We start from the raw sequence: 20,453 nt of genomic DNA on the forward strand, positions 1-20,453 counted from the left end.
AGAGTTTCGACTCCAATTAAAAATTAACCAGTAAACCTAGAAAATATCAAGTTACATCAAAATTTAGCTCATTCAATTCTGCGTTAATCTATTCTAACCATTTTTTTTTCGAGTATGCCTTATATTTTTTAACGTCGAGATAACAAAAAGGGCAGTTTTTTTGGAATTTTTCAAACGATCGCTCTTTTTAAAACTCCATAAATCAAAAACGGGTTGTACGATCGTGATAAAATTTTAGTGTGGTAAAGGCAGAAAGGTTTTAAACATAAATCGTAATTTTCAGATTTTTAAAATTTGTCAAGAACAGTTATCACAATTTTGCGGAACAACTTTTTCTTAGTATTGGGTAGTCCTACAAATACAGAATTGGTCTTCTTTTAAAGCTCTTTCCACGGTTTAAAGCCCGGTATCCACTTGTTGCAAACCATCGTATCGTATCCCCGTTCCGTATCAATTTATTCGAAAAATCTTGCAACGCTTCGTTTCAAAATGTGAGAAAAGATACGCAACGGACCCGATTGCTCATTTGGCGGTTTTTCCCCGTCACATCAAAGGCAGGATACGATACGCGGTGGAGGGTCAGTGTGGACGGGCATGTGCGCGTTCCGTTGCCTCGTTGCATCATCCTTCAGTGTGTAGTGAGCTCTGTGAATGAGAGTACGTCCCATTGTCTATTTATTTACTTTATTATTTTTATAATGGAGTGGGATAAGGAAAATACTATTGAATTTATTAATAAGAAATATGGAGTACTACAACAAAATTCGTAAACAAGATGCGTGGGAGGAAGTTGGAAGTTGTTACAACTCAAGTCCGTCGGATGCATACGAGTAAAGTTTTTGTATAATCCTCTGATCTGCTGCCTATAAGCTGCTTCCAGTATACAGTTCATGGTTCGCGTACATGTTTGTCATCCACCTAAGTGGTGATTTGAGTTCTTTTTTCGATTCAACGTAATTAATGAAAATATATGCGGCTGCTGCCACTTGCTGCGGTATACACATCGTCATTTGAGACCAGACTGAACCGTATCGCACTCTCGTATCAATCCTGCTACAGGGTGGATGATACGGAACGCAGTGATGATACGCGACAAATCGGGGTCCGTATCGTATCAATGATTGATACGGAACGGGAATACGATACGCTGGGTTGCAACAAGTGGATACCGGGCTTAACGGATATCGCTGTGTGCTGTGTTGCCACGCGCTCACCTTTCACCGCTGAATAAAAATCTGTATAAAATCTGTTTCTCAATGCGAAATAACAGTGATAATGGATTTTAAGAACAGACGCAAAGAACATAGCCTCTGCCAGGCTGCAGCACCCGGGAGCGCTGATAACTCCAAAACCCATATTTAAACCTTCGCCCATATTTAGACCTTCTCCTCTATTAATAAAGAATTCGGTGAAATTGGGAAAAATCCAGGATGTTGTTACTTGAGAATCCAAGAAATGAACGTCAAGAAATAAATATCTTGACAACGTCGACTCTTCAGAAAAATGTGTAGGTGCTGAACAAACTGCGAGAAAACAATTTAGCACAAGCAAAGTCAAATCAAAGACATTCAATAACTATAACAATTATGCTTACAATTAAACAAAGTCACTAGAAAGCCAGTGAAGTGAATAAAACAAAGGTATACTGCGAAATAAAGAGAATAATGAGAAAGACAAATTGCATAAATATTTGGTGGAACAAATTCACACAAATAAGGAAACTCGGGAAATTTGAGGGGAAAAATAATAATGGAAAAGACGAGTGCTATAAATGAAAAGATTAGTGTTGCCCACGGGACGAGACGGGAGATGCTTTTAAAAATTCGAGACGAGACGAGATTGATCATGCGTTCCGTGACAAACGAATATTTTCGAGACGAGACAACATTTCACAGCATTTCCACGAGACGAGACAGGCCAATGTCTCGTCTCGTGGGCAACACTAGAAAAGATAAAGTAAAAGAAATGTAATGAGACCAATTCTAGGAAATAAGGAAACATGAGAGACTTTAACACTGGAGAATAATGAATGGGGTAAAATTACCGAAACAAAACCTCGTAGGTCGGGAAATATGACATAGGAAGTTAGTAAAGAAAGAGTAAGCAAATGTTAATTATAGAAGGAAACATGGGATGGGAGACTTGCAAGTCAATAAATTCAAGAATGAAAAGAAACATGTCAGCTTCATGTCAGATGGGGTAATTAATGAGTGGAAGAAACTGATGCAATATGTTAATAGAAACAAGCAAATTTTGTAAGTCTGGAAGAAGAAATGCAAGGAAAGGAAATAGGTGGAGATTTGAAAAAAAGGGAATGCATGATTGAGTGAATGGAAGTTAATTTACAATATACGATGGAGCAAAGAAGTTTGCGAGACATGGTAGGAAAGACAAGGAGGACTGAAAGGAAAACTTAATGAAAGAAAATCAGCGGGAGTAGGTGTGACATGAAAAGACAATGCAGGAGGAGAATTATGCAATCAAGCAAACGGTAGAGTCAGCGAAACGTGGAGAACCAAATCAGCGGAAGATGAAGCAAAGTCATGGCAAATACTCCTCAGAAACTTACTTAGTGTGCGCAGGGGATTCCACATCTTTCGCCTATTTCCAGAATATTATAACCTTATATGGGGCCGTGGGCCGCTGCTTATTTTAAAACTTCCACGTTTCCAGATGACTTTTTCTCACGATTTAGCCGAGCACGGTTTCCATGAGGGAGCAAAGAGAGAGAAAGAAATCGGGCACCTCCTTTCGACACACACACAGAACACATAAAATGGTCGAAGAAAGGGAATTTTTATTACGTGACTTGGGGTTTTCATTTCTTGAGTCAATACCTGAGTCGTGGAGATTTCTTCTGTTCAATCGACCTGTCTCTCCCCCTCCCGCTTTCCTCCTTCACTTGCCCCCTCCACAACGCTCCCAGCCCCCCCTGAACGACCCAATCTTTTTTTCACCGACTACCGTCCCCCCGGGGGGAACAGTGCACGTACCAACTTTTATTGCCTTTAGCTGGAGAGAGAGAGAGAAGAGGTGGATGGCTTTAACAACTTCGGCGTTTCGTCCCAGGTCCTGACGATAAACTCCATATATTCCCCTGTGTTTCTCTTGATTAAGTTTTATTTATGCAGGCGGTCGGCGCAATTGCGACCGTGTGAAGGAATGAATTATGGGGGAATAAACTTGTCCAAATGGTCGCCTACCGACTTGAGATTTTCACCTTCCGTTTCTTTTCTTCTCCAGTCGTTTGATTTCTGTTTCGTCTGACGTGAAACGCTTTGGTTCCTGCTCTCCAGAGAAAGAATGGGTAAACAAAATCTCACCGCTCTCTTTTACGTTATGCATCACGTAGTCTCCTGAAGATTTACACCTTTTTTCTTCCCCTTCAGAACGACATTTGAAACAACAACGAGACTGTATTGACACTAGGAAGGAAGAGGACATATACTTGAGCCCCTGTTCTAAGCAGAGAACATAATATTTATGTACGAAACGTGTTTTCTCCATTGTCTTACACGTATTCAGCTATCTATAACGCACGACCTCATGTATATGCAGATGAGTCTCGGAGAGTAAAAGGAAGCTTTCTGTTAGTATGTTTCTTATTTACGAGTATAAGCCACCTCGGTGTGTGCGTTGTGTGGTCGACACACGATCTCACCACCGAATTTCCTGTCTTCGCGTCCCGGTCAGGGCAAGGTGTTTTTCATTTGATCTTCACCTCACCCTCATCGTAGCCGAAAGTGGCAGAAAAGCGACGTAAAATAACAAGAATGCAAATATATAACTCGTCCTCCTGACCAAGGACGTATTTAGGGGGGTCCAGGGGGTCCGAACCCCCCCCCCGAAAGATTTACTAAGTACAAAAATTAAATAATGAAAATAATGGATTAATTAAATAACTGAAATTAAATAATGAAAAATATAATTTTTATTTAATTGAGGGTCATTTATTTCCTCCAAACATATTAGAAGAAAAGGATTATATTGTGATCATACTATGACGAGCTGTCATAAGGTATTCTAGAAACTTGAGTTTCGTGTGTGTTTGTTGGGGTAAAGTAGCCCAACTTATGTCCTAAGACGATGAACTCGTCTAGTGCAGAGAATTCACGATAGGTGGAATGCCTATGCAATATAAAAACTTTGTTGCTTTAGTACTTACGCGAAGAATCGCTAGATGGCTCTGACCGTTGTGCGCGTTTAAATTGTAAATTCCTTTGTTTGATATCCGATTTTCTCGCGGTTTCCTTATGCACAAGGACATTTTGATGTGTCGGTCATTGCACGCATGGACAATTTGCGGTAATGGCGCAAAATAATAACATTTACAGCGTTTTGGTCTAGATGCCATTGGTTAATTAACAGCAAAAAGTTTATCTTAATAAGCATTATAATAGGTACTTTAACGCATACACATATTTGTTAACGTGTGAGTTCTAAATCATGTAAATTGTTGTTTGGTAAAGACAATTGTGCTCTGCGAAAAAGAATAGTAGTTATCGATAGGGGTGTGTGATGATCGAAACGGGACTTCCGGTACAAAAAAATGGAGTGAAGAAAGTTATGTCACGACGATTGAGGAAATTGTAATTGTTTTCAGTGGTTTATGGACGAATATGACATCGGCTGTTAGGATAAAACGGCGGATAAAAGCATGGAGTAAAAGTACAACGTAGATAAAACGTTGGAAGTGAGTTGAACTCTCGGTTCCCAGGGAGGTAAGGAGTGAACTCGTGCATGCTGGATTCTTTGTTCCGGAGACACAAGGTAAGGGAACTAAATTTCCTTAAGTGATTTTGAGAAGAAGAAAATTCTCGCAAATCGTGGAATCTACACATACGCAAAGTTCGTTTAAGAGATAGCTATCTCGCGTGTGTTGGAACTTATTTGACACGGTACTAGTACTCGTTACGAACCATGTGTTAATTATAAAATGGCCATCGTCGCCATGTCTGAATCAGGTTGTGTGCACACACAAAACGGACTATTCTCGTTCGAGAAACGTACAAAATATGCTAAAATAAATGAGTAGCATGTTCCCAGGTTGGTTTTACGTCAATTTGAGGAAATAATATGGACTTTTGTAACCCATTTTATATAACATAAAATATGTATGCCCAATGACCATAAATGGTAATTTTTTCAGTCACGTATAGACAGTTGTTTCACGTCTCATGGTACAATAAGGACTGATTCATAATGCTCTCATAAACAAGAAACATTTGTTATTTTCAACTCAATAAATAAGTTCATTGTTTCTTATGTTTCTATTTGCGTTCTTCAACATTTCTTTCATTCGTATTTCGTTGATGTGTATGTGCTTAAATGATTAATTCTTCTTTTCAGAAGGGGGGAATTTCGCATGTGTAAATTGGGTTAGTGTTGTTACCATGGAAAGTGGTTATTGTTAGTTGTAAATCAATTATTTTGAAATCCAAAGGTATAAAAATTTCTTTCGCAGTGCGCTGCGCGCGTCACCGGCGTTACCAGACAAATTTTCGCAAAACAAATAATTTGAACGAATGTCATGTAGCTCGTCGCAAGATTGATGTGATTCAATTATTGAGTCGTTGCTGCTGGGTTCAAACTATTAAATTTAATCTAATCTTATTTAGTCCGTCGCAAGATTACGAGGACTCAAGTGCAGAGGGGCTGCGTTATTGAATTTTTTGTTGGGTTTCAAGTAGGTTAATCTTTAGTTGGTTTATTGCTGTTGTTAAAGCTAATATTAATAATGGCAACAGAGCAGGAACCGGTCACATTAGATTCCTTGTTCACCTTTATTAAACAAAGTCAGGAAAGGTACAAGGAATGCATTGAGTCACTCAAATCAGAACTCAAATCAGAACTCAGAGACAGCAATCAGTTGCTCAAATCAGAACTCAGAGACAGCAATCAGTTGCTCAAATCAGAACTCAGAGACAGGAATCAGTTGCTCAAATCAGAACTCAATGAAAGCAATCAGTTGCTCAAATCAGAACTCAATGAAAGCAATCAGTTGCTCAAAACAGAACTTGCAGCTCATACAAGTAAGGTAGTGGGGAAACTGCAGTATGATCTAGAGGGCACTAGTAAATGCATTTTAGAGCTGCAGCAAGACGTAATAAAAACAAGTAAGGGTCTGCACGATCTCACGTTTTCAGTATCACAGTACAGGGCTGAGTTGGTAGAAAAAAGGCATGAGTCTTTGACAAAGGAGTTTGATTTGTCAGGGAGTAAAGTTGAACTGATGAATGGTGTTATAACTTCTTCTGCGGTCACCAATTGTATGTGTACTTCACATTCGGTCGAACATGACCACTGCACAGGCACTCTGACTTCCTGGTCGGAAAGTTATGCACAGAGTACCAGCGAACTGAACCGAAACAGAACGTTAGAGCAAAAACACCACAAGGGTAATAAAGGAAAATATTTGATAAGCGAGGAGTGGTCTTTTGGGGTGTCGGGTAACAGAGACGAGTCTTTCTCTGTCGGCTTTTGCACAAAAGATGCATCTTTCCCAAAACCGAACTTGCAAATTCCTTTACTGGGTGTTGGTTGTAAACAAAGTGGTTCTCTAGGTTCATGTTCGTTGAGTAAGCGGGTCCACACGGTGCAAGTTGATACAGGGTGTCCGGAAAGTAAGGTGGATTCTCAGTGTCTACACTCAAATTCAGTATCATCTCAGAATAAATCTATCCTGTCTGTTGTGTCTGTTGGGGAAAATAGTATTGACTTACCTGTAGTGTCCATAGTTCAAGATCATTCGGTACACAACGTAGTCATACCAGTAGTTGGTTATCCATTGCAGACTGTTGTGAGGAATTCAGTAATCGAACCCAGAAGTTGCATTAGGTGTGGTCATATGCGTGTTCTTATGCCCAAAAGAATTGCCAGTATGGCATGTGTCGTTTCTTTCATGAAATTAGGCACTGGTTATTCAGTCAGATATGGGAGGCGCATCAGAGTTAAAATGAAGTCACCTACTGACTCACTTCCCAAGAAAACTTTGGTAGTAAGTCGAACTGTTGCTGGAGGAAGAGTATCCCTCCATCCAAGCCATATTAGGAAGAGAAGAACAAAAAGGTCTCCTCGGAAAAGTACCAATACAAAGGTTTTGGGGGAAATTTTGAGTATTTGTCTTCTCTTGGCTTTGTCTCTTTGGTACAGGGTTAGAATGATCTGGCATCGCACTCATGTCAGAAGAAAATGGCATGGGATGCATATGGTTGAGTATGATTGCTCAAAGATGAAGCCTGTTGAGATCATCGGCGCGATCATCACTCTTTAATCATTGATAGTAACTTCGCTTTGTACAAATTGTAAATATTAAAGATAATATATTTAGTTTGACGGATTTAATAACGTATGTATCTTTGGGTAGTTTGAAATAAATTTTGAATATAATAGTCATTTGAATACTAACTTTTGTTTATTTTCAAACGTCAGTTCAGTTGGGGCTAGTGTCAAGTTTATAGCTCAGAAAAGATATCTGATGGACAGTCTGGTGCGGGAAATTTAAAATGGGAGCATTTAACAAGTCAAGCAGCCTCACTATCATTTTGGAGCCAACAGCCTTTAAGTGGACAGTATCATTTTGAATTTGTTGTTACATGTGCATGCAAGTTTCATTGTAAAATTTTGTGCGAATTTCTCGGGTAGAATCGTGTTGATTGGCGTACTAAAGAAACACAAGGGAACATCAGGGACACTAGATGTTGTATTTGTTCGTCCTTGCGAAAATACGTCTTCACACATAGAAAATGTGAGAACGATAGGGTGTCGAGGGGACATTTGCCATTAGTGTAGGCTTAGTCCTGACACAAGTTCGTCTGGAGTCTGTATTTTGGAGAGTTTAAGTAACGACATTCAATAGGTTTGATTTCTCTGTATACATGACATGGTGATGGTAGGGGGTGTCTGAGATATGCCACCCGATGGTAACCAGTATTCAAGAGGGAACAAATTAATTTCAATTAATCTTGCATGGCAGCATAAAATTATAAGACATATAAAACGTATCGTTGTTTACTCAAGGCGAGTATCCTGGTTCGGTTCCAAGATTAATAACAAAAATGGTAGTGGTACATTTGGTGGCAGTGATTGCGCGCCATGTATTTACGGAGCTGTTGTCATCATCTGTTTGATTTAGCTTCTGGTTATAGTGAATTCTCCTTGCACAGTCGCAATTAAGGTTGCTGAGTTTGTCCAAACATCGAATTGTGTTTGTAAGATAAACATATTTCTGGCTATCTGACACACCAAATTTTGAGATTTATGGGATTTATTTTTGAATATAGATTTCGTGTAAAAGTAAATTTAACATGTTAAACGGTGTTGCCAAAACTTTATCTCACTTATATCGGGTTTTCTATTGGCAAGGGATGAAGTCTGATATTAAGTCGTATGTAAAAAACTGTGAGCTGTGTCAGCGTACAAAACCGAATAAACATCCGGCTAAAATTGTTGCAAGGTCTCGTTTCACAGACATGCCAGGGCAGATTTTGTTTATTGATCTGCAGGGTCCGTTTGCGCTGGGGCCTAAGCGAGAAAGATTTTTGTTTACGGTTCTAGATGCAGCAACAAGGTATTTGGTGGCATACCCGGTGGTTAATAGCAATGCTAATACCATTGTGAATAAATTGTCAAAAGTGTACTTTGTTCATTTGGGAATTCCTCAGAGGATAGTTTCTGATAATGGGCCACAATTTAAGTCGAAAATTTTTCAGAATGCAATGAAAACATGGGGGGTACAACTTGTTTACACTCCGGTGTACCATCCGAGCTCAAATTGGGTAGAGCGCTATCATTCGGAGTTGAACCGTTTGATGAGAATACTCTGTAATTCTAATCATAACAAATGGCCGGAAAGTGTACCTGAAGCTCTGCGCCTTCTGAATGGTTCCATTTCGTCACAAACAGGATATTCTCCAATGGAGTTGAGATTAAACATGACAAAGAGTTTGACCGATATACCGACGCTGGGGGTCGATGCTAACAATGTCACTTGGAATGACAAGCTAGTTATGGCGAATCTGTCTAGCCTCAGTAAAAGGCAAAATAAATTGAAGCAACAAAATGCTAAGATGGATGTGAAACCTGTAGTGGGAGAGGGTATGCTAGTCTTCGTTAAGAATCAGATCTTAAGTGGCACAGGAGATAAGGTGATAAGGAAATATTGTGACCTCTTTGTCGGCCCTTATCTTTGTGTTAAGAACAGTAAAGATTCCACGCTTTCATTGATAGATTGTGTGACAGGAGAAAAATTGGATCACCAGTCGATAGAAAATTGTAAAGTTTGGAATTGTTCAGAGGACAAGGTAAAAATGTGGGTGAAAAGATTACTAGATTTGAATTTGGAAGGTGTGGATGAAATGTTACAGACGATGGGGTTTAGCTGTAAATCAGACGTGGTAGTTAAGGACAGTGTAGATAAAGGCGGGGTAGGGGAAGTTCAAGGTTAAAATTTCTCGTATGGGTAAAGTGACATTGAGCCTGCGGCGGGCGAGTTGACCAAGTAGGTGAAATTTCTGCGGCGTACTAGCATGCGAGATGAGCCTGAAATCTTCCTGATTGCTCCAAAATAAGGTGAAACATTTACAATAGTTATTAGCTCTGATTGAATGAATCCAAAAGCAAAATAAAAAGTTGTTTAGGTAGTTCCATGGGGGCTATGTTGAGTTTGCGGGTAAGGGCAGGTATGATGTGGTAAAGGTCAAGTTAGGTTATGCTTGCGGCGGGCTATTGGTCAAGTAAGTATAATGTTGCGGTGGGCCTAGGCATTCATTTGTTTCCTGCTCCAACCAAGAATATACAAGCCACTATGTTTTGCAAGACACCAAGACACATGCGGGGTTCCTTCTTTCGGAAGAATGATGAAGTCACCAGAGTTGGTGATCCGGAATGTTTCATATTGTAAACAATATAGTAATATGTCAGTATATATTAAATATGTATATTAGTGAATATGTAGAATATGAATGTTTATTTGATGTAAGTCTAAATTTAGTATTGTATCAAAAGTATTGTGTGAGGGTTCAGCCCTATGTTGGGCGCCATTTATGACGAGCTGTCATAAGGTATTCTAGAAACTTGAGTTTCGTGTGTGTTTGTTGGGGTAAAGTAGCCCAACTTATGTCCTAAGACGATGAACTCGTCTAGTGCAGAGAATTCACGATAGGTGGAATGCCTATGCAATATAAAAACTTTGTTGCTTTAGTACTTACGCGAAGAATCGCTAGATGGCTCTGACCGTTGTGCGCGTTTAAATTGTAAATTCCTTTGTTTGATATCCGATTTTCTCGCGGTTTCCTTATGCACAAGGACATTTTGATGTGTCGGTCATTGCACGCATGGACAATTTGCGGTAATGGCGCAAAATAATAACATTTACAGCGTTTTGGTCTAGATGCCATTGGTTAATTAACAGCAAAAAGTTTATCTTAATAAGCATTATAATAGGTACTTTAACGCATACACATATTTGTTAACGTGTGAGTTCTAAATCATGTAAATTGTTGTTTGGTAAAGACAATTGTGCTCTGCGAAAAAGAATAGTAGTTATCGATAGGGGTGTGTGATGATCGAAACGGGACTTCCGGTACAAAAAAATGGAGTGAAGAAAGTTATGTCACGACGATTGAGGAAATTGTAATTGTTTTCAGTGGTTTATGGACGAATATGACATCGGCTGTTAGGATAAAACGGCGGATAAAAGCATGGAGTAAAAGTACAACGTAGATAAAACGTTGGAAGTGAGTTGAACTCTCGGTTCCCAGGGAGGTAAGGAGTGAACTCGTGCATGCTGGATTCTTTGTTCCGGAGACACAAGGTAAGGGAACTAAATTTCCTTAAGTGATTTTGAGAAGAAGAAAATTCTCGCAAATCGTGGAATCTACACATACGCAAAGTTCGTTTAAGAGATAGCTATCTCGCGTGTGTTGGAACTTATTTGACACGGTACTAGTACTCGTTACGAACCATGTGTTAATTACAAAATGGCCATCGACGCCATGTCTGAATCAGGTTGTGTGCACACATAAAACGGACTATTCTCGTTCGAGAAACGTACAAAATATGCTAAAATAAATGAGTAGCATGTTCCCAGGTTGGTTTTACGTCAATTTGAGGAAATAATATGGACTTTTGTAACCCATTTTATATAACATAAAATATGTATGCCCAATGACCATAAATGGTAATTTTTTCAGTCACGTATAGACAGTTGTTTCACGTCTCATGGTACAATAAGGACTGATTCATAATGCTCTCATAAACAAGAAACATTTGTTATTTTCAACTCAATAAATAAGTTCATTGTTTCTTATGTTTCTATTTGCGTTCTTCAACATTTCTTTCATTCGTATTTCGTTGATGTGTATGTGCTTAAATGATTAATTCTTCTTTTCAGAAGGGGGGAATTTCGCATGTGTAAATTGGGTTAGTGTTGTTACCATGGAAAGTGGTTATTGTTAGTTGTAAATCAATTATTTTGAAATCCAAAGGTATAAAAATTTCTTTCGCAGTGCGCTGCGCGCGTCACCGGCGTTACCAGACAAATTTTCGCAAAACAAATAATTTGAACGAATGTCATGTAGCTCGTCGCAAGATTGATGTGATTCAATTATTGAGTCGTTGCTGCTGGGTTCAAACTATTAAATTTAATCTAATCTTATTTAGTCCGTCGCAATACGACTTTGAATGACAGTAGATGATGATTTATTTAAGATTTATTACTTGCAACGTAACATTTATAAAATATCACCAGGAACTTTACCTTTCGTCAACTGTATCTAACAACCTTTTTTATATTCAATAAATATTCAATTCTTTATCTATTTGACATTAATTCCCTAGCCAGGGCAGTTTTCTCACAAATTTTGCCGTCCTTAAGTACACGTAAGCTAGATAATGAGTATGTGCTGTTATATCACTATTCTTATACCGTCCGTTTACCTATAATAATTATTTTTGTTTAAACATTATTATTATTATTTTGAGACTTGTTTCGCCCCCCCCCCGAAACATATTTCTAGATAGGTGCCTGCTCCCGATTAGTCAAAGGCGCTAGAAAATAGACATAAAATACAAATACAAATTTATGAATATCAAAAGGAAAAAAATAATAATGCAGAGACGTGAATCTTAGCCCAAGATTTGTTGTTGTTCATTTGGTTTATTTTACTTGACTTTTCTACCACTTATGACTTATCATCACGAAGATGAGAATGAGTGAGGATATGATTATATTGATGAAGGGAAACTCACAAAGTACAACCAGGCCGGGATTCGAACCCGGGATCCCCTGGCGTCGTAGTGCGCCACTCCGCCCCGAAGGTCGACACGTATATTTGTATTTCTGTTCTTGATATTTACCGTCGCTTTTCTGCCACTTTTAGCTAATAGTAAAGATGAGAATGAGCGATGATTGGATGAAATTGATGAAGGGACACTCACAAAAGGCCGGAACTCGAACCCGGGAAAACAACGGTGAGAGATGCTGTTCGAAATATCCAGTGACTAGATTAATGCAGCTTTTGCCCATTTGCAAACTTCTGTTTGCGGTTCTTGAGAAACAAAACCCACATAAATTTTGGGACATTGCTTGGAGTACAATTCCTGATAAAAACAGAGATGATTTACCATGAAATCAGTGTTGTAAAGAGACAGTGGAAGTAAAACAGTTGTACTGAAATGTGAAAAATACATCTAGAGAGTATTGGCTTGAGCGCCTACACTCTGTCCCAAGTATCTGTGGAGCAGGCGAACGAAAATAAGTCTGCGCAAGTAGTAACGCTAGACGGCTCCACCAATGAACGCTTCAGAGATACTGGATGTCGTGGAGGGATGAAAGTGACTGCAGTTACCAGCCTTCCCAGCAGCGTGTACTGCTTCGCTCTGCCCACTTGATTTCCTCCTCTTTTCTGTTGCTATGCGCAACCTTGCTCCAGATATAATGGAACAGGGTATAAGTTCTGCGTGACGGATATCAGCCTTTCTCTTAGCCACTTCATTTCTTTGTCCATCTCTTCTTCTTTGTTTTTTTGTCTTCCCGGGAACACTTGTCCAACCTTACGGGGCTCTTAGTCACGAAGAATCATTTCCGAAACTCGAACCAGCGACCTTTCAAATCGCAGCCAGCTTGGCTAGCGCTTTTGTCGGGATCGCCGACCGGGAGACCGGATAGAAAAAAAACAATTAAGTCTTAAGCCCATCCCATCCTATCCTACGCTTCATCAAAGCGCGCGAACGTCTAAACGACCCAGCTCAGTTCTCGAACCCATGAGATGCTGGATGCAGCAGAACAGAGAAAAAAGGGACCAGCCTGGAGATAACGACCGAGGAGGTCTTCCATAACCAGAGACAATCGCGGCTGGCACATTACTTTCGTTCATTTCCAGCCAGGAGGGCGGGGGGGATTAGGGAAATCGAATGAGAGAGGCCTTTTTAGACGACACCATTTTCAAGACTGATTTACATTTCCAGAGCCGGAAATGATATCATTGCTGGAACTTGTCCTAAGAGCCTCCAAAAAAAGGATGATGGGTCTTAGCTCCTTACTCCGGGCCCTACAATCCATTACCGGGAAAGGAAAGGGGGACGAAGGAAATGAGAAAAGGCGAGGAAGAAGGGAAAGGAAGGATTTTTCTTCCATCTCTCTTCTGCACCGTTTGGTCTGTTTGCTTCAAAGCAGCCGAAAGCGGACGCCAACAGAGTGACCGCTCTTCTCGTACGAGAAACAAGTCTGTGAACCATGCCCTTTAGGGAACGTTTTAGCTGGTCCAACCCCCATCATTGTTAGTACAGTACACGTTTTACACTAATTACATAATTCAATAAACAAGAACGAAAAATTGGACAGTATATTGAATAATAGGGGTGTTACTAAGTCCTCTTTCCAAAAAAGACGAGACGACGAGATCAGACCTTTGGAAGTTTCTCAAAACAGGAGCGAGAACGAGGCAGACTTCCGTAAAATTGAGACTTACTCGTATGTTCGAGTTTTTGGTATAATACATCGTGTACTATAATAGAGTATACAACGAATCACGTTCAAAATATCTGAAACACAACAATGAGGTTTGTTGTGTAACAATGAGAAAATCTTGAAGTTTTGTTTTCATGCGCAAGGCTTTTGTAAACACGGTCATTGTAGCGCTGGTGTAGTGTTAAAGAGAATGGTGACGTTCACAAGTTCAGAAAAAGCCAGACCTTACACCCCTAGACTTCTGCATTTGAGGCTCTGTGAAAGACTAAGTCTATGTGGCTGCCACTTATGCCCCAGAATGAGCAACAGCTAAAGGAGAAAATAAGAAACGCCCTTGCTTTGGTGGACGATGAGTTATTGGGAAAAGTGTGACAGGAACTAGAATTTCGATGGGACGTGTAGCTGGTGGAAGCCACACTGAACATTTTTAGCCATTTGGAGACATTCATATAAACTTGAAATGCTACTGATTGATGCATAACAAATATCATTGTTGTATCATTGTTGTTTATCATGATACACCCTGTATTGAAGAAACACTTGAACAAATATATTTTACTATGCGACTTCTTGGGACTTACGAAGCAGATATTATTTGTAGATAAGTCACATGTTTTGGTATTTTCTTTGCACTAATTACGCTGTGCGCATGGACGTCCGCAGGATTTTTTCCAGAGAGGGGCAAGGAAAGTATTTTTCCCAAGGGAGGCAAACAAGGCATATATTCCCCAATAATAGTGTTTCCGCCCCCCCCCAAAATTGCTTGCATTTGAATGTATCATATTCATTCAATAATTAACACATATTATTGTAACTGAAATGAAATTATATGTGAAGAATATATAATTTTTGGTTGACTTTCATTTTCCAGAGGGGCACGTACCCCCCCCCCCTCCTTTGCTCTTCCTGTCGCTCAAGACTGTGTGGTTGCTTGGATTAATTCAGGTTCGTAGCCTGAAGAGTTGTCAAACAGAAACCTTATTAGGATACCGTGTAAAAGTTCGTTTGGTGACACGCTGTGTATGTTTTTAATACTTCGAGACCGAGACGGGTGTTCATAAATCGAGACTAGATCTTGAACGAGACAGGGAGGCAGTCGCCCCTGGCGTCGAGGCAAAGTGGCACCGAAGTATCAAAGGAGAAAAAAAAATGACCCTGAGCTCCCTTAACTACGAAAAACTGGACTTAATGGTCCTATTTTGAAACAACGTCCTCAGATGTGGAAACAGTCGAGAGCACAGGATCATTTGAGGCGTGATGCCCTTACGTGCTGTGTCAGTTCGCGATAACTCGCTCTCTGTTGTTTGTTGTTCTCTGGTAGAGCCTGTATGTTATTGTGTGTGAAATCTGAGATGACGCTCTTTTAATTTTTTGAAATAATCTACGCAAAGGGTAAGTTCTATCAGTTTTCTATATACGAATTCAATAGAAATGATCGATTTAGTAGGCAATAACGCTGTCACCATGCTTTGCCTTCCAAGCCACAAGACACTTTTCAAAGCGTTCTACAAAAAAGGAAACAATAGTCCATCGGAATAAAAATACTTTCAAAGAAATACACGGCGGTACAGCGAATGGGAATGTCCGGGTGAGGAGTACAAGTGCTAATAATAATGAAATGTAATGGATTGAAAGTAACTGGAGGTTTTCTTCTTCAGCATCTAACACAATTCTGCTTCGTCTACGCTCTCTGATGGCAAAGAGGAACGTGTCGTTCAAGGATCTTCTTCTGAAATCCTTTCGTCTCACAAGCAGATCCTTTTCTAACGTGCACCATATTTCAAGTGTCCGTGGTGACATGCATCATCAGGAAGTCCTTCCGCAAGCAGTTTCGTTACAATCAAGATCTAAGTGAAGCGAAACATCCCAAAAAGGAATTTTCGACACATTCAGAATACCTGTGTTACGGAAAAATATTTAAAAAATGGAAGAGAAGGCAGTCGGCAAGGTTTTATATAATGACTATCTGTGAGAAAAATATCAGGTTGGAAGTAAAATCTAAGAAATTACAAAAATTTATGGAGACATTGGACGATATGGCGGGGTTTTCCCATACTTAGTCCGGAAATGTTGCGTTTGTGTGTCAGATTTTGTTTCGATGAACCAAGCGACGCACTGCGCTTTTTCTTGCTGGGACCACATATACAAAGCAGCCTGTTACGTCAGTGGGGCATCTGAAACAAACAACTGCAATGTCAATTAAAGCTTTGATATTCACCGTTTATTATACAATAACAACATGAAGTTACATAGTACAGGGTGTCCGCAATAAATGTGCAATATTGTAAAGTGACTTTGTGGACACCCTGCATATCCGGACTTTATTTCTGTTCCATATTGCACGAAATTTTGAGTTTTATGGCACTCGAGGAAAGGAGGCACTAAGCCAACTTTCCTTTTTAAAGTAGTTAATGGTAAGATATGAGTACATTTTTCTCATCTGCTCTCGCATCTTAATTTTTGTTATAGCACGAGTTGAAGCCATGTGCAAGTTATTTAACGCAGTGTCTTCTGTTATGTAACTGTAAATTGAATTCCGTTCATTCAATTCTTGTAAGCAATGAGGACGCAGTTTCAAATCAGCTTGTTGGGTTACGTCTCCCACACGTATGTTTCATTTTGTTTGCTTGTTACCTCTGTGATTATTGCTTCTCCATAATTTTGTAATTAAATTTCCCTTTCCACTATTATTATTCAATGTAAATTATGTAGATTAAATTGTCGCACTCCTAGTGTATATTACATAATTCATGTTAATTTACTTAATTATGTTTCCGTGTTTACATAATCGTGTAATCCGATTATAATGATGAACATTGCAATTGGGCATTCGCCTGTTATTTTCCAAATAAATATATACTCCACGCATCAAAGGAGCTTGTTGGTTTGACTTTTCAAGTCCACTTTATGCGCCGGCCCCCGTGGCGGAGTGGTTACCATATCGCGCTACGACGTCAGGGGTCCCAGGTTCGAATCCTGGCCTGGGCATGGATGTTTGTGAGTGCCCCTTCATCAATTTCATCATATCATCACTCATCCCCATCTTCGCAAATTAGCCAAAAGTGGCACAAAAAGCGAAGTAATCAATCAATCCACTTAATACACATATAATTGGGACTGGATCTACAGTACGAAAGTGAGATCCGAACCACTGTGTACTTTCACCGGGTATCGAGCACACCAAACAAAACACTAAAGCAAATAGTATTGGTATTGAACCAAATTTTTTCAATTACAGTTGCCAAGTTTCCACATACATAGCACTGGATCAGCATCCTGCAAAACAATGCGTCCAAATCTTAGTAACTGGGAACCTACAGGTTAGTCAATAACCAAATTTGCCTCATCTATACTCTGTCCCGGGAATCTGTGGAGCATGGCCGCGCATAACGGTAGAGAATGGAAGAAAGCAAGTGGGCGGAGAGAAGCAGTATACGCTGCTGCAAAGGCTGGTAGCTGGAGTCGCTTTTCCCTCTCCACTCAATCCCGTTCCCTCGCACGCATTCATTGGGCAAGCCCTCTCGAGTCACTACTTGCGAATAGAGTTTCTTTCGTTTGCTCGCTCCAGAGATTCCTGGGACAGAGTATAATATAATTGACGCCGAAACACACGATGAGTAATCTGTTATAATCCTAGCGTTTTCAATGTCTAATTACACAATTAGCGTAAGCGTAACAACATGAACGTTTACGCACGATCACAAAGTACTCAGCGAAGGAACTTCATTATGCACCCTATACCGGATGTTCGAACATCAAAACCCAATGTTGTCCCTCAAGGGCATTTCCGAAAACTGCGCTCCGACCAACAAACTCCATTAAACTTTTCTTATTAATGCTGCTTTAAGGGCGCACCTATAGCATGCAATAAACAGTTTTTCCTGTTCTAGCTTGTTGCCTTGCAGACGTTAAAAGGACCGTTTCCGTGATGCAAGGGTTAACGAGGTTTCTGCCGAAAAAAATTACTTTTGTCGAAGGGAACTTAGAATAGCAAATCTCCTCTGCTGACAGCCACATCGCATCAAAGAACTTGGCCGCCAACAAAAATATTTTTTACTGCTCTTCGAACTCCGTTACGGCCTTTTTATTATGAGAAACCTTTGCAGAGGAATCGAAGCCAGGGTTAGATAGGGCTGTTGCTATGGGACTTCGTGAAAAAAGTTCGTATTGGTCTTCTGTGGTGTCTAGACCATTTTACACCCTTCTAGTGCATTGCTGGTATTTCATATTTTCTGAAACTTTTTGTTTCCCCTCAAAGCAGGAACTAGTAAGTTTAAGTAGAGTAAGGGTGGTGCATATGGAATTAACTGTTGAAGGTCAGGTTAACGCAATACACTGAGACATGTAGGTGGAGCTAGTGGTATCAATGCATTCACTTTACAGATTCTTTTGTTTATCTTTGGTTTCCGTTACGTTCGCGAAGAACATGGAAATGCACTCTCTGTCTAAGCCAAGCGTCAAGCTAAGTTTGCAGCAGGTTTTATGTATCAATCCGCGCGAGAAGCCTCCTGAAACATAAAATTTTAGAAGTACTTTCTGCGCATAGATTATTTAATAAATGTGTCATTACTTAATATAAATGCGAAATAACTTCTAAACATGAGAGCATGTATGTATATTTCGAGATAAAAGTAAACAACAATAGGCCCCTCTTGAATTTAATGACAAATTATTGTTTTTTGTTTAGAAAGAAATACATTTATGAAAAACTTCGTTGCTTCGTTCGCAATACATCCGTTACTGTAAGACACACGCACTTCACGTTATACCAGCATTGGTCTGTCCATTTCTTGCTGATAATCCCCCTTTCTTTGCACGGAACAGTAAATATTCCCCTTCAACAAAGACGTCATTGACCCCAGTGGGTGAAACAATAAGCCTCCCCCTTCCCCTCTTCTTTTCTCGTCTGTTTCTTCAGCCCTGGCGGTGGTTTCGCACGGTGGTGTCCTTCAATATTTGGTTCAATGTACGACCCCCGCCCCCTCCGAGTTGAAGCACGTCTCGTCCAAATAATAAACATGTTTCTTATCACGGCGATATCTTTTAATACCGCGGAGATCCTTTTGTCGTCAAACAACAAACAATCGTGTCCTCTTCCTAAACTTAAACAGCAAATTATTCAGCACCCGTGATACAGTTCGTGCGCACATTGACGGCAAATCACCTCACGCCCTGTTTTACTTTGATCATGTTGTCGTAAGGAAGATTATGCATTTCAAACAACTTGCTTGATTTGAAGAGCTTTTCCCTTCGGATGAAGCCCAAAATAACACTCGGATAAAACCGCGCGCTGAACAGGAGACCTCGATTCAGCCATTCTCGCCGCTGTATATCACCATTATTAATCAATTACGATAAACATAGGATTAAAATAGTGGGATGTGCAACACTGGTATCACGGATTCCACGCGCTCTGCAACGTATTCAGTCTTGCTCGACTCCCTCTTGATCTTCAGCGATTCTTCAGCGCAATACAAACCACAGTTGGCGAATCTGCGGATCCTAGTTCGTCTGCACAGTGATTGCATCCGATCAAGTACATACCTGCTAATGGATGTATTATTTTGTCTGTATTTTACAAATTAAATAACTGTTTTCTTGCAAGTATGCAGTTGTGTCGGAATAGAGCCCGTCTTAGTGGAACTATATTCTGCGCGCACGTTTGGATCTACTTATGCGAAAACCTGCTGCAAGGTTGACTTGACGCTTGGCTTAGGGAATATCTGTAGCAAGCGAACGAAAACAAGTCTCTACGCAAGTATACCCTGTCCCAGCTAACTGTAGAGCAGGGCCGCGCATATCGACAGAGGAGGAGGAGGAAAATCCAGTGGTGAAAGCGCAGTGTTGCCAACCGTACGGTCCAGACCTTAGTCTGTACTCTAAATGCACGGCTTATCAAAATTTGCTCTTGCAGTTTTATCCCTAATATTTCCCCAAGAAATTCGTAAACCAATTGTACGGACCTGGAGATAAAAATACGGTCCGTTTGCCATGTGCGTTCGGTATTATCCTTTTCAAAGGTTTGCAGGAAATCTGCTAACTTCCGTCGCACATTACACAATCCCGTTTCTCTGACTGTTCATTGGTAGAGCCGTCACGCGTTACTACATGCGCAGAGACTTGTTCTCGTTCGCCTGGTCTACAGTTAGCTGGTACGGAGTTTAGTGACTCGAGAGGGGTCGACCAATGAACACGTGAGTGGAGAAGTGAGCACTGTTTTGCTCCCCCCATTCGTCCCCCCCCCCCTTTCTCTACGTTATGCGAGACCGTGTTCAACAGAGACAGAGTGTAGGCCTGCAAGGACAAATTGCTTCTTGTAGCAGTAATGAAATCAGGGGTGGTAGTTTTCCAACCCTAACTTATAAAAAATAAATATAACTGTTTTGTTAAATAAGCTTCAACAAATAAGCATATTCTTCTCTTGTTTCCATGCCCTTTTAGATATTAGAAATGCTAACAATTTATTATTCACCTCTAGTACGTC

At 40.1% G+C, this 20,453-nt stretch overlaps 1 protein-coding gene across 1 annotated transcript in view; it reads left to right on the forward strand.

Annotated features, from left to right (window-relative positions):
- Positions 1 to 20,453, forward strand: part of LOC146002502 (chondroitin sulfate proteoglycan 4-like) — a 549,973-nt gene that overhangs the window by 116,347 nt on the left and 413,173 nt on the right. The gene's annotated exons all lie outside the window — the stretch shown is intronic.

Source organism: Lepisma saccharinum, chromosome 1 (assembly GCF_977018435.1).
Source record: "Lepisma saccharinum chromosome 1, izLepSacc3.1, whole genome shotgun sequence".
In the NCBI taxonomy this organism is placed as follows: Eukaryota; Metazoa; Arthropoda; class Insecta; order Zygentoma; family Lepismatidae; genus Lepisma; species Lepisma saccharinum.